At 47.3% G+C, this 14831-nt stretch overlaps 1 long non-coding RNA gene across 1 annotated transcript; it reads right to left on the bottom strand.

Moving 5' to 3' along the window:
- Nucleotides 1–5153: 5153 nt before the first annotated feature.
- LOC140849203 (uncharacterized) lies at nt 5154–10316 on the bottom strand. The gene is made up of 4 exons (XR_012130898.1): nt 10226–10316; nt 9792–9860; nt 8401–8558; nt 5154–7326 (listed from the first exon to the last, which is right to left on the bottom strand). It is a non-coding gene; the product is annotated as an uncharacterized lncRNA (long non-coding RNA).
- Between the last annotated feature and the right edge of the window lie 4515 nt (nt 10317–14831).

Genomic DNA, 14831 nt, shown 5'->3' with positions numbered 1-14831 from the left:
GCAATAGTAGTATCATTAAGATATATGAACAGATTCCCAAGGTGAATAATTTGAAGGAAACAACACTTGTTTAGATGTATAAGTTATGGTATATTTGCTTGTTTAGGCAGATGTCCAAAATCTACAAGAAACTCTACTGAGCCACATACTGCAGTTAAATGAAAAGATCCAGTTCTTGTCCTTTTAACACATGTGCAATGGAGCTCTAATTATGTATCAGACACTGAGTGAACATAAAGATGAGTACAGTGTGGAAGGGAAAATATATCAGGATCAGGTTTGGCTGCCAGTGGCCAAAACCCCAAAGTAAAAGTGTCACAGAAGCTTATGTCCCTCATGTGACTGAAGTCCAGGGCTGGTATGGTGCCTTCATGATCACTGTCAACTGCCAAGCCCCCACAAAGACCACCAGAGAACCTGCCAGGGAACAAAGTTAAGCTGATTTAGCCGACCGCAGTCCGGGCAAGCACTCCCTTGACAAGAGGCTGCCTGAAGACACACTCAGTTTGTTAGCTGAGAGAGGTGCAGGCAGATACTTGCAGGTGTGGGGGCTTGGCTCCAGCATCCAAGGCAGGCCTCCCAAGGTTTGGGACAGGTCCCAAGGCTGGGGTCTAAGAAGGATCAGGCCAAGTTCATGATGTGGTAGTTTGGGCCTGGCGAACACAGTTAGAGATGTGAGTCTTGATGAGTAAACAGTTGTCTAACAAACAAGCTGTTTGCCCAGGTGAGCGATCTATCTCCCTGGGAAGAGGCTGCTTGCCAAGATGAGACATCTTTTGTTGAGAGAAATTGTTTTTCCCAAATCTCCTGAAGCAAATAGCTTTACAGTCCCATCTTCCTGAACAAGAACTTCCTAGAGAAAAAGTAAGTCATGTTGACACAGGAAGTCTTAGGTCCCAGCTGCGGGCCGGCGGTGTGGACGCCGGTGGTCTCATTCTCATCAGCGCGAGCAGAGGCTGCCTGCGTCTGGCTGCTCTGCCGATACGTCAGTGAATCCCCCACCTCCAGCCAGCAAGTAGGAGGAGGGTGTGAAGAGGATCAAATGTCCTTCCCTTGAGACCACTTCCTGGGGAACTGTGGTGTACGTGCAGTATCATATGTGTGTGTGTGTGTGTGTGTGTGTGTGTGTGTGTGTGTGTGTGTGTGTGTGTGTGTACGCGCACGTGCATATGTGTGGCACAGCTGAGACAGGACAACAGTGCTCCAGTGGTGAAAACACTGCTGCCCTTGTCCTCAGCAGCGCACCAGAGCTCGTCCTACACGCACTCTAAGGTCGCGTTATGAGAGTGCCTGAGACAGCTGGAGGGAGCCCCTAGCTTAATGAGCATCGTTATTAGGAAGCTCCCCGCCTACCTGTGTTGCCACCTCTCCCTTAGTGGATGGAAGCCTTGACACACACTACATAAAGCCACATCTGTTAGGTGCCCTGGTGATGGAGACCAAGGGTTCTCAAGGCCTGGCATCCACAGGACACTCCGGTCCCGTTGGACTGCTCATCTGAGTCCCCACCACGAGCCTGAGTCTGAAGCTGCCATCCCATGTGGTGTCAGGATGCAGTGTCAACAGCCCGTTCACACCTGCATGGGTACCAACACTGCGGCCTGTTACATCTTCACTTGAGCTGGGGACACTACTACTGATCCCTTTGGCCACATCTTCATTGCTCTTGGCAAAATATGCGGCAGCACGCCAAGGAAAGCGTGGGAAGTTGGTGACGCTGAGAGGATTGGGGGTGTGGATCAAGGGGAACGTTCTTGCAGGAAAGACACTGGGAGACAAGTGACAGTCTCAGCTAAAATGTCAGCTGGCATTGCCCAACCTCCTCTCCACCACAGCAAAAGAAGGAGATAAGTCTGAACCATCCCTTTGAACGTTACAGAGTCAGTTAAGTGCAAAGAGGCCCAGTGGCGTTGACTTCTGGTGGACCTGCCCACTGAGGCGTCTGTGCTTTACACTGTGGTCAGTTAGAGGGACGTGTCAGGCCTCTTCCACTTCTGGAAGAGACTACTTTCTCATTTGATGGTCAAAGGGTAAAGCCTGCCTTGCAAGATATGACAGATTTTCCTGACATGGGCCATCTGGCGAAGTTTCCTGCTTGGAAAAATATGGAAAAATGTAGGTCACCCTATAGGTGCAATTTCTAATTGAGGTCTGGCAGTCATCCAGTGGCCTTGAGCTACTATTATTGCATCATTCCCAACCTGGGACAACTTCAGGCCAAGAAGCCAGATCTGCACAAGGTGCTATCCAGCTTTCTACAATTCTAAGATATTTCAAATCAATCTGGGGAGGCAAAGCTCCCATATCTTCATTGGTTTCCTTGCCTAAAAGTCTTCCCTCTCCCAGGGCATTCTTCACACTGAATTCTTTCTTTCAAAATCATAAACACAAACTCACTCCTTCACTCAAAAACACTAATGACAGAAATAACTTTAAGCTTCAAAGCCCCCATCCAAGGTTTCTGTAAATCTTGTCTCCAGCTTTCCTACGTCCAGAATGATTTTATTTTCATCTCCACTTTATCTGTTCATATTAATTCCTTTTTTAACTCGGTAAACATTGATTCAGCCCCCTAATTTATTTGGACACCATTTATTCCAACAGGAGTGTGGCAAGACACACTATCTAAAAGCAGATTTTCCTTCAAGGTACTCAGCCTGCCACAGAGAACAGACATGCAAAGAGTGCAACCGCAGCCTGCTAAGTCCCGTAGCCCCTCCCCCCAAAGCCTTTCCTTCAGCCTCTTCTTTATGTCTATGTGCTTAGCACTTCCATCATAAGGCACACTGCCTTAAATGAGGTTGTAAAAGAATCGAGTCTGTCTCTCCCATGCAGTTGTAAGTTGCTTGGGTTGGGGGACCCTACCCACACATTTTCTTCTACCTGCATAGCACTTGGCATTTTCCAGCACCCTGTTAAATATTGGTCGGTGAGCTTTAGACCAGGTCTATTAGACCCATTCTTAGATTAGATGTATTCTGAGTGCCTTAAACACATCTCTCCATCCCGTGGACCGAGATGAAGCATCCTTGGGGGTGACGCCCTCCCCCTTCTCTGCTTTGTCTCCTGTGTCCCCGAGCTAGGACGTCAGGCCTGGGAAGCAGCCCCACTAAGAGGACTGCTGCAGTGTGTCCTGGGAAGCACAGCTCTCAGCCGATGAGATTTAGGACGACAAAGGAAGACCTGAGGCCTCTCAGCTATTGGCTCAGAGAAACAGAAATCGTCAACCCAATCAAACTTCTTTTCGCTTTGTTTGGTTCACAAGATTAAGTCCACTTTTCCTACCGTGATGCAGCTGGGGTCACCTCTGTGGCCAGATGGGGATTTAGGTTAGCAAGTCAGCAGTTTGTCCCTAGGCTGCTCCACTGCCCATCCCACGTGGAAGATGGTATTGGCCTCACAGAAGAATGGAAGGCTAACAAGGGACAAAGGCCACATAACAAGGGGGTGCTGGGTGAAGAGTAAGAAGCAGTGTACCCTAAATCCGATAAGCAAAGCAATTTTCCCAAGACTAAACATGGAAGACCAAGTTCTCCACCTTCAGTTCTGTGGGCAGAGAGTGGAGTGTGTAGGGGAAAAGACAGACAGGAGTCATTTCAACCCAGAGCTCCCCACATTCTCCTTGACAGAGTGAAAGAGAGGGCCACCTCAGACCCCGAAATCTCCTGTCACCTCAAACAAAAAATGTTTTTAAAAACTGGATGTTGATGGCATTTGGTGTCAGAAAATGTATTTCACAGGATTGTTAAACTTAGATAAGAAAATGTTTATGAAAACACTTTGCAAATGATTAGGATCTATATAAAGGCCTTCTGCAGCCAGGCATCCTACAACTCTGCCTCCAGAATGTTCTTGAAGCATAAATTATTATTATCCTTACTCCTCTGGTTGGTTACCAGCAGCATCCTCTCTTTAGTTAGATAAGTCCTTCCCCATCTTAAATTTCCCCAAACAGAAAAATAGTATGAAGAGTGTTGATCAGAAAACCAGACCTCACTTGAATGGCTGTAAGCACAGACCTGCTGAAAAAAATAGGAGGGTCTTTCTGGCTAAACCACCTTCAATGATTACAAGCTACATAGGACTTAAAGGGGTCCAGGAAGGCATGCAGAGATGGTCATCTTGCTTAGCTGGGCGCGATGGTCTCTGCCACCCTCCGAGTTCAGAAAGCTTGCACAGCTAAAATGCTACAGTGTTAATGCATGACTGAGCCTAAGAAGGGCCCCCTGCCTCTCATGGTGGCCTCTGTCAAGTACTGGGCTCAGGCCAAGGCATGACCCAAAGCTGCCTCCAGAACATTAGTGGGAGTTTCTACTGCTCCCCAGAAATGTGCCACCACACTCATGCAAAGCCAAGAGTAAAACCCAAACCCAGAGCCAGCGTAACCTTCTTCCATCCCCACGGCTACAAGGCACACCTGTGAGTGTACAAGGGCACAGGTAGGAGACATTTTACCACAAGCTCGGGAAGCACCCAGGCTGGTGAGTTCATTCCCTGAGGCTGCTGGAACAAACTGCCACAAGATAAGTGGCTTAGAACAACAGAAATTAATTCTCTCACGGTTCTGGAGGCCAGAAGTTCTGGAGGCAAAATCAAGGTGTGGGCCGGCTGCGCTCCCTCCCACCTGACGCTCCAGGGGATGGTTAGGACTTGGACACATCTTTTGGGGGCCACCACCCAACCCTCTACAGCTGGTTAGAACACAAGCCACTGTGGGAGGGAATGGGGGGTGCTCCTGCTGGCTCTCTTTGCATGGGCGTCGATCATTTCGGCCCCAAGTAGAGAAAAAGGTGCTGGAGCCCACGGGGTGGGCTTCCGGGTCCCCAAGGGCAGGCAAGCTTGCCCGACTCCCCGGCCACTTTGGCCTCTAAGGAAAGTGAGACCAGAGGAAGGGACAAGGAGAGCCTGCTGTCCCCTTTGTAGGGCCCCTGCTCTGAAAGGGCCTGAGAACAAAGGCGTTACTGTCCTTGGTGGCCATGGTGGCCGATGGCAAGGCTGGCCTCCTTCAAAGGCTCATCATGTGCACTGGCAGAAGAGCTTGACTCCCAGGGCCCACTCAGGCACACAGAGAGCTTCTCTGGGGCCCAGCCTCTGGGCAGCTTAGGGAAGACTTCCAGGAACCCCGGTGATACTGGCAACCTGAGCTTATTCCACCCCCAGGGAAACTTTGGCACAAGGAGGTGGTTTAATCCTTACAGAGAAATCGGAGCTGTGAAGCCTGTTGCTGGTGCGCCTCCCCATATGATAACCAACTACAGTGCCCTATTTAATTTAGTTACAGTTTAGTAACAGGTTCCTCTGTGACTTCCCACTGACCAGGCCTGGCGCTAGGCATTTACAGCACCTCATAAGAGTCCATTTTACAGATGGGGACACCAAGGTACACAGAGGTAAGGAATTTCCGGGGAAGAGAATCTGAACATAACAACAGACTCCAAGGATTTTGGGGGTGTTTCTGTTGCATTAATTTCTCTGCTTGACTCACAGTTTGTCTGGCTTTTTGTTCTTTTTTCCAGCTCTCCAGCGTCAGGGTTTGTACATACCATTGTCATGGTGAAAAGCCGATTACCCATAAGCTCATGAGGCATGTGGAACACCCAGGCGGCATTTGGCGTGAGCAGCACCTGATCGATGTACGCGCCTTGCATCCTCGGACACGCTGCTGAGCAGGCAAACCAAGAACATATCTGGCCTTAAAATATCTCCGTGTGGCTCCGTGTAGCAGTTGAATTGGCTTCACTCAGACATTCTTTAAATAACAAGTGGCAATAACAGGGATGGCTTTTTAATGCACCTTTATTCTTCCATCCAGTTATTGTTCTGAGATTTATAACAAAAGAGCTCCCAGCACGAGACATCAGGGAGGGAAAAAAAAAACCAGGCACCTTTGCCAGTGAGGGAGTTCGAGTTTTGGAATACCAAATGGAATTAAACGTACCCTTAACTTGGTGAAATAATGGGAAGGTTTTTTTTGCTTTATTTTTCTTTAAATCCACTTACTCTTATGTTCTAGCAGTCTTTGCTGCTTGGTCCATTTGGATCTCAATATAAAGTAAAGCTTATTCTCTGATGGAAGACATTGAATCTGCTGTCTGAGTGTCTGCATCCCTTTCTTTAAACAGTTACACAACTGTGCAAGCAGCTGAAAGGAGACAATGATTTCCCTGTAGCTGGTTCCAGCTTGCTGAAAGGAACTTCAAATTTACGGACACAGGAAAATATGAGTGGCCCCTCCAGCCCTCAGATTTGCAATGCTGGGATCCCAGGAACCTTCAAGATCGCTTCAATCATCTTGGCCAAGCCTTCAAATGTTTAAGAAGTCTGCACCCAATAATGTCTGATAAGAGCTAGGCACTCTGTCCAGCTAAAGATGAAACTTAATTTTGAGTCACAACAACTTAAGAAAGGGATCTTCTTGGTGGAGACAGGGAGCCCCCATCAGTGGTTTGGCTTGTGCGACCCAGCTGATAGATACACCTGAGGAAATTCAGGCCCCGTGACTGCCAGGGGAACCCGTTCAGCTCCTAATGTTCCCAGAGAGAAAATACCCTGAAGTTTTTTTGTTCCTGCTTAGGCCATGATTATTTTCCACTGGGAGAAGAAAGGCTTCACACACAGGGGGGCCATCCACACAGCTCCCACCAAAGCCCTCAAATGAGGTTCTAACCCCAACAAGGGTAATTTTAAATATTTAAAAAACAGTGTAATTTTTAAAATTGTAAAATAATATATACGGTGGCATACTGTCTACATGACCTCCATTTCTTTCCACTTCTTCCTTCCCAAGACCCCAACTTTGTTCAAGCATCTACTTTCCTCCACACGCCAGGGCCTCCAGGGGAAACTGGCGCCTGCCCTAGGCCAGCAGGTAGACCAGGTGAATCTAAGCACCCCTACTCCGAGGGACTGGTTTAGGAGTGGGCATGTAAGCCAGCTCTGACCAGTGAGACCTGCAGGGAAGTCTGCCAGAAGTTTCTGGAAGGATTTCTGCACTCTGAAAAGACACCGAGAAAGAGAAGCCCCATTTCCGTGTCTGGACGCTGTTGTGCCTGCTGTGACTCCGGGGACTGCTACAAATGTGCTGTGTGCAGGCAGCGGGGGTGGGTGTCGGGCTGGGGGCTGGCTTTGCCTGGGGAGACCTAGGGGGAGACGTGGGGGGCCACGGGGAGGAGGCATGACAGAAGCGCAGTGGGTCTTTGGTGACACGGCACTGCCATGTCTGGGGCTCTCCTCCTGCTGGACGTCCATGCGTGTGTACTCGTTGTGCAATCCAGTTTGAGGAAGTTTTCTGTTCCTTGTAGCTGAAGGAACCAGAGCACTTGCTCGCTTAAATGCAGAAACACACAAGGAAGAAAATAAAAATCTCCTATAATCCCCACATTCAATAATAACCATCCAATTTATGTTCTGTTGCTTTTCCGCCATTCATAGGCAGTGCTCATTGCGATATATAATTACCTAAGTACACACTGGCTTTTTGGAAAAATTCAAACAGTGCAATTGCTGAATGCAGAAAGTCAGTAGCGCTGGCAGCCCCTCCCCTCAGTGATGGATCCTTTGCAATTATTCATCTGTTCTGGGACTCAGATTTGCTTTCCAGTTCACGTGTCACTCTGATGAATTGCCCACATCACCTTTGGAGCCCATACACAGGTGAACTGTAGAGTGTCTGAGATACACTGAGCATTTGAGCTCTGAGAGTATAAGGAATGGGGAAGGAGTTTTCACTCCCTTTTAGCAGCAGGGCTGGCCTGGGCAGAGTAACAAAGTGGAGAAATCCTGGGCTTTGAGCACAGAGGATCTGGGCTGAATTCCCGATTCACCAGGGAAGGCTGTGTGGCCATGGGCAGTTCCCTTAACCATTCTGAGCCTATTTCCTCATCTGGTCAATTGGAATGATAATGCTTAACAGAGTCCTTAATAACTCTGTTGGAGAGACAATGTACATGATATAGCCTCAATCAATGGTAGCCATTATTAAAAATATTTGCTAACTTCCATATCTCTTTTTAGACTCTTCTACCACACCCTGAATGTGATTTTTTCCTGCCCCCTGCTATCCTCACTCCGTGTGTATTAGTCAGGGGGTTCTTTGTGTGTGTGTGTGTGTGTGTGTGTGTGTGTGTGTGTGTGTGTGTGTGTGTTTGCATTTTTTTTTTTGAAGCATAGCTGACATATAATATTATATTGGTTTCAGGTGCACAATGTAATAATTTGAAATTTATATACATTACCAGCAGGTTCTTAATTTCAGACTACAGGATCTATTCCAGCTAGTTCAAGCCCAAGGTGGGTTATGAGGGGTCGAGAGCTCACAGACTCATTGAGTGGGCCACAGAGGCAGGAGCTGGGCAGGCCCCCAGAACTGACTTCCCCCATCACACTGAAGAACTGGCTCACCAGGGAGCTGCCACCTCGCCAGGACCAGGTGTCCGCCAAGGATGTCGCCACCTTGTCTTCTCTCTCCAGAACCCAGCACCCTTCGCCACCATCTGTGCCAACAAAACGACGACCAGTTCCCTGCGTCTGTCTCCACGCAAGTCAGTTGAGGCAGTCTCCTGCAGGATATGTGGTTGGTTGATAAATCACACATCTGAACCCCAGCAGGTTACATATTTCTGTGTTGGAAAGGGGATACCTACAATCTGGGGATACGATTACCATCAGAATGTAGATAGAAGGTTCAAAAGCTTTGGGGGCAGCCTCAGATTATGGGTGGGGAGTAGGCCAAGGACACATGCTCCAAGCTATGTACCTCTGTCCTTGTCCATCAGGGATGGCATTGTGACATGCTCCACTTAAATCCCCAGCTGAGCTCATGGAGAGACAAGGCAAGTGATCAAAATCAAATCATCCATTTCTAGGGGCAAGTGTTTAATGGGTACAGCACATTTCATACTTTTTTAAGAAAATGCTTGGGATGGGGTTCAGGACATGCTACCCCCAAATATGGCACTCTGGCATATTAAATAATTAAATATTTTAAGCTGAAGAAGTTTGAGGAAACATAAGAAGTTCCCTCTGAACTTCCCACCTTGTCCCCTGAAATAAGAGGTACCTGCCTATGCCCACAGGAAAGGAACATCTTTATCTCCGAAGACAGGGGGACGCCGAGGAGAATCCAAACAGGCCTCTCACTAAAATCCCCTGTAGGCCACACTAATCTCGTGCTCTTCAGCTGTCCTATTTCCTCCACAGCTGTCCTCTCCTCATCAAACAGCATAAAAATACTCAGGGTGAACTGTTTCTTTGGGTCTTCATTGCCTCATGAAGTCGCCCGTGTCACATAAAACACATTAAATAAATTTGTATGTTTTTCTCCTGTTGATCTGTCATTGGGAGTTTGCTTTCAGACCCAGCCTGAGATCCCAAGACCGTAGAGGAGAACTTTCTCCTTCCCAACCTTTATCTGTTCTAATCTCCAATTGATGAAATCTCAAACAGTATAACAAATTAGCTGAAACTGCTTTCCATGCAATATGCAATAGGGGAAAATAGTGTTTGTAAGGCCCATTGCAGCCTGGGGGTCAGTGCAGCTTGGAAAAAGTCCTCACAGTCAGACTCTTGAAATTGTCCCTCCTTTACTAAACTGCTGCATTTTCTCCAGCATAGGACCAGAATATACTGTATGGGTCCTAATTTTTCTAAGAAGCACAGCCTTGGTGCCAGAATGAGGGAGCCAGCAGGTGTGAGCATAGGCTGGTCTGTGCAATCCAGGGGTTGCACACCTCATAGACGTATGAACTGCCAGAATGTGACAGACTGTGGCCCCTTTTAATGGATAAAGTTACCTGTGGTTGTAGATGATAATTTGCATTCACGCAGCATAAATGGTTGCATTGACTACTGGCCTCTTTGTCCTGTAAGCAGATAAAAGAAATGTTACTTCTTGTCCTGCCAGAGAGCTGGCGTCTCCAACGGCCTGGTTTGCTCTCCCACAGGGGTACTTCCTCCTTTGTTGGGTTTTCCTCCAGCTAATGCAGTGATTTGAGACTCATCAACTTCTGGAAGAAGCAGGTATTTGTTCTAGGGTAGGACAAAAACCTGGGAATTCACCCATAAGCCCTAAGGAAAGGTGGCCAAGTGGTCTAGATTGTATTTTCCTTCCCCCATTGCTGCATGCAAAGGCTCATTTTCCTGGATGCTAATCTAGCTCTTAGGGCCGTTTAGGAAGACAGCCAAGCCAGAGCTGCCTTCATCTTGTTGAAGATGTTGGGATGGTTACCAGAAGGTACTAGTTATTTCTTTCCCACTCTAAGCTCTGCCTGGGATTACTGTGCCAGTCAAAGCCTGTGCTCCTTGCATAATAAGATAGGAATGCTGTACAGAGGCGATGCTAATAGCAGCTAAATATAGATGGCAGCTTCTAGGGCACCGCCTGCATGTGCCTGCACACACATTAGAACAATTACTGGAAGGAGGCTCCTGCGTTGCATAATTATAACCTTGACTTGGGAAAGCATGATCTGCTATGGCCGAGGTCAGGGCTCTCCTTAGGTTAAATGGCATTCCTGGACCTTCAGCTGGAAATGCTCTGTCCTTTGTTACTTTGGACTTGGTGGTACCCAGGATTGTATTACATAACAGAAAAGTGTCCATTGTCACTTGGAGTATGTGGGGCTTAAAGGACAATCCTACATGGGTGGAGAATAATAGGCTCATTCACATTATTTCCCTTATCCATCCCTTAGAATTAGGATGACAGACATCCTGATTGTCCTGAGACAGTCTTGGTTTATGTCTGTTAACTCAAGATAATTATTAATAATGCCCCCTTTCACTCTCAGGTGGACCTGTTGGCCTACTCGGGTGGGAAAATAAAATTATTCCTGCCATCCAGTTGTCCCAGAAGCTGACCAAGATGGAGTGGACTCCATGCTGCTGGACTCCACGCCTTAGGGTTGTGGACATAGTTTCAAGAGAACTCAGTGCCAGCCTTGTACAGGTGGTCCTGTTTTTGTGGTCTTCTCAACACACTGGGTCCTAGCACAGCCTGTTGTAAGGAGCCACCAGATCATTCTGCCATCCTGTGCAGGTTATTGTGTAGAAAGATGAGAATGGGGAGAGGCTGAAAGAAATGACACCCCTTACTGAACCCCTTCCCTCCGACTCCATTGTAATGAGGATGGTCCATCCCTCAATGCTACTGTATGTCTCCTCCTGCAGGAAATGGCCAAGCCATGGGGCCAACAGGGCCCTGGGTTTTCTCGAGCAGTTCGTTGGTGACAGCCCAACTCCACAGGGAAAATCTCATCTGGGGCTTGATCTGTGAAGTTACTCTGTAATTCATCAGCTCTGTTTAAAAGCTAGAGAACACATCGATCACCATTAGGCTGTCAAAACATTCATTCAGCTGGTGAGAATAGTTTATCAGGGCTTTTAAAAACACCAATCTTTTGCAAAGATGTCGGTTGGGTTTCTGTAGGCACCCAAGAAGGGTCCTTGCATACAGATTCTTCAATAGCATTTATTGCAAAGACTAGAGAAAGACTGGAAACTGTTGGGTAGGTGGCACTCAACAGACCCAGAGATAAGCAATCATGGCAAATGAGAAGGATGCCTAGTATTTAATTTCGTAACGATGAGATGTTGGCCTGGAATCATGCAGCCGGGGCCCCACTCACATCTACAGCAGTCCGTGAAAAAGGGTGACTTCGCCAGTCAGCTACTGAGCATCCTGCCAGGTAACTAGCTCCCTGGAGGAATGGGCAGAGGTTGTGGAAAAGTTTCTAGATTCCAAGATTATTTGAATATGCTATTACTGATAAAAATGCCCCTTTAAATTCCAAACAAAACATTCTGACTTCTTTACAAATTCATGCCTGTGCTAGTTTCCAGACTTGTACAGCACAATATGAAAACACTGATAAAAAGTACAAGATTTTAGTTTTACTCTGGCCTCAGACCCAAGGGCTAAAAACCAGGTCTACCAGGCTGCTGCTTGAGGACTGGCTCTCCTGGGGGCACCAGCCTCTCTCCCCGTTGCCCTCTCTAGAACTTTGAGCCTCTTCTACCTGGAAGGTACTTTTCCCAATCTCTGCCCTCTGAGATCCTGCCCCATCTTTCATGAATCGGGTTCCTTGTGTAACACACCCAGATGCAAAGTTCAGAAACAACTCCTCCTTCCTCTGGACTCTGGGTCAGGGTTTTCCTCATATAGTTGTGACAGCGCTTGTAAGATTCTGCCATGTATGGGGAATCCTCGGGCACACCCATTTCCTCCAGCCGCCAGCGAGAGCCGGAGAAATGCATCTTAGAGCCATGAGCATTTTTACAGGGTTTACACATGCATAAGAGTCAAGACTTTTCCATTCCTTCCTCTGATTTTCTTTACCACACAAATAAACTGATTGCAACACAGGCCTTGATAAAGAGGATTTTGAATATAAATGTCCTTGCTTTATTCTGCCAAGTACTCTCAGATACTCGGAAAACATCTCCCATGACCTCTCAAGGCTGATTGTGTTCCTTTCCCTTTAGGAACAGTGATGTGTTTTCTGGGTTTTGAAAAGCAAAGAGAATGTGCTACTTTGGTTGCAGCAAACCGCAGGGTAATTAAGAGCTGAAAGCGTTGCTCTTCTTGGAGGTGGGCAGCATCAGAGTAGGCTGTAGCTGCCCAGAGTGAAGGTTTGAGGCCCATTCTACACACCCCAACCCCAGCACCCCAACACACAGCCCAGAACAGAGATCTGATTCCCAAAAGAGCCCAGAAGTCTTTGATGAAAACACCCGAGGCCCAAACTTAGCTGCCAAGGGCGAACCAAAGGACTGGCACTTTAAACAAACCATGCAACACAGATAGGCCCCACATGACCTGCCCAGTGTAAATAACCGCCTTTGCATTTGCCAGTTTATTTGTAACTGATGGGCAGTTGGACCCAGGGAGGTGCTGTAAGAAAACTTTCTGGAGTAAAAGATGAAAATAAATGGCGACTGGCAAAATCGAAAGAGCTCTGCAGTCGAAAACAGAGCCCAGTGCTCCCGCTGTGAGCCTCCAGACCACACAGCCGGGACTGATGGCCAGTTCGAAGTTTGTGCCTGACTCTTGAATCATGAGGCTGCTGGCAGGGAAGGGGTTGGCTCCTAGGATTTCTAAGGTAATGTCGTTTATCACAGATGTCCAGGTGGGCCAAATAGTGTGGCAGAAATATCTCACTGAGGCGGAGAGGACACACGGCTGCTTGCCTCTCTTTCCCACCCTTGACGACCTTTGCTGGTTTTATCTGGACAGCATCTGGCAGCCAAGATCTCTGCCTGGGACCAGAAGGCATGTGCCGGGGGAGTATTTTAGCCTGTGAGCAGAATAAGAGGTTGTGTTTATATCAGAGCCAAGTACAGCACAGGGTGGAAACAAGAACTCATGTCCCACTGTTGCGACTCCATGGGATGGAGGTCTTAAGGAGTTTCACTTCTGATAAAAAGAAAAATGCAGGCCTGACATGGGGTCAATTCTCCAAGGGCTGGGTCACCAAACTGGGGCCTGCTGCCCAACCTAATTGCAGTTTCTGCCTCTCCCATGAGTGGAATTTTAAGGCAATTAAACTGGAACTTCCTAGTGAGGTCATCTGCAGAAGACCCTCTCCTCATTCTAAGGGAGGGTGACCTTACTTACAATCCCCAATCTCTTCCATTGCTAGTAACTTTTGCCCCACCCTCCTGCTTATAAAACCATTCCATTTTTGCACAATTCCTTGGAGCATCTCTCTACTTGCCAGGTGGGATGCTGCCCGATTCATAAATAAAAATAAATTTAATAAATTAATAAAATAAAATTAGTAAAACCAAGTAGATCTCCAAATTTATGTGGTTGAATTCTCTTTTTTAAGTCTTCTGAGTAGTTTGTTCCCCACGCAGTGATAATCTGGCAGTATTTCAGGGGTGGGTGAGCAGATAAACTCGCCTGGGTGGGCAATTATTCATAACTAGTTCTTTCATCTAGTCTGTTGCTGCAGATGTATTTTTGGGTGCATTCAGCCCATGACCCAGGAAGTACCTAAGAGAGGTGGGCTGGCAGGGAAGGCAATGGGATGAGATGGAAGGTGACCAGGTGACCTTGTCGGGAAGGGCTGAAGCCAGGTATCAGGTATCGCTGTCAAGTTACCAATACTCCGTCCCCCAAAATGTAGTTCGTTTGTTTCATGTATTTTTAAAAATTAAAAAAGTTTTAAAATAGTAAAGCATCCTTTTATTTCAAAATTTAAACTTCAAAGTTTGATCACAATTTTCAGCAGCAAAACTGTTGTTTCTGGATAAGATTGCTCTGCGTGCCTGGAAGGAGAAAAAGAGTTTGCAAGCGCAGTGACAGCAGGTGGTGTCTGCTCGCGATTAAAGTGCATTTCAGTTCACGTTGTTGAACATGAGAGGCTCCGGTACGCTGTTAGCTGCTCAGGACTGTCCTGGCCGGTAGACAGGCCACAACTTGAAGAGACACCATCCATATAGACAACAGAGATTCAATTTTTCTCATCTCAAAAGCGGTATGTGCATTCCTAGAAAAACCGAAAATACAGACAAGAAATAAAGGGGTGGGAGTAAGACACCACCACTTAGAATCAGCATTCCTAACTTTTTCTTGGATGCCTGTGGTTGGCAGAATGACAGTCGCAAAGGTGCCCACGTCAGAAACCTGGAGCCTGTGAATGTTAGGTCACAGGATAAAGGGGATTAAGGTAGCAGATGGAATTAGGGTGCTGTCCCTAAAATAGGGAGAATAACCTGGATGAACTAGGTGCCCAGTGGAACCACAAAGGTCCTGCCTGCACCTTGACTCCAGCTCAGTGAGACCCAGTCACACTTCTGACCTCCAGATCTCTAAGACAAGACATTTGTGT

The sequence above is a fragment of the Manis javanica genome, chromosome 4 (genome assembly GCF_040802235.1).
Source record: "Manis javanica isolate MJ-LG chromosome 4, MJ_LKY, whole genome shotgun sequence".
In the NCBI taxonomy this organism is placed as follows: domain Eukaryota; kingdom Metazoa; phylum Chordata; class Mammalia; order Pholidota; family Manidae; genus Manis; species Manis javanica.
The sequence above is the reverse complement of the archived record's forward strand: the minus strand, read 5'-3'. Positions and strand labels throughout refer to the sequence as shown.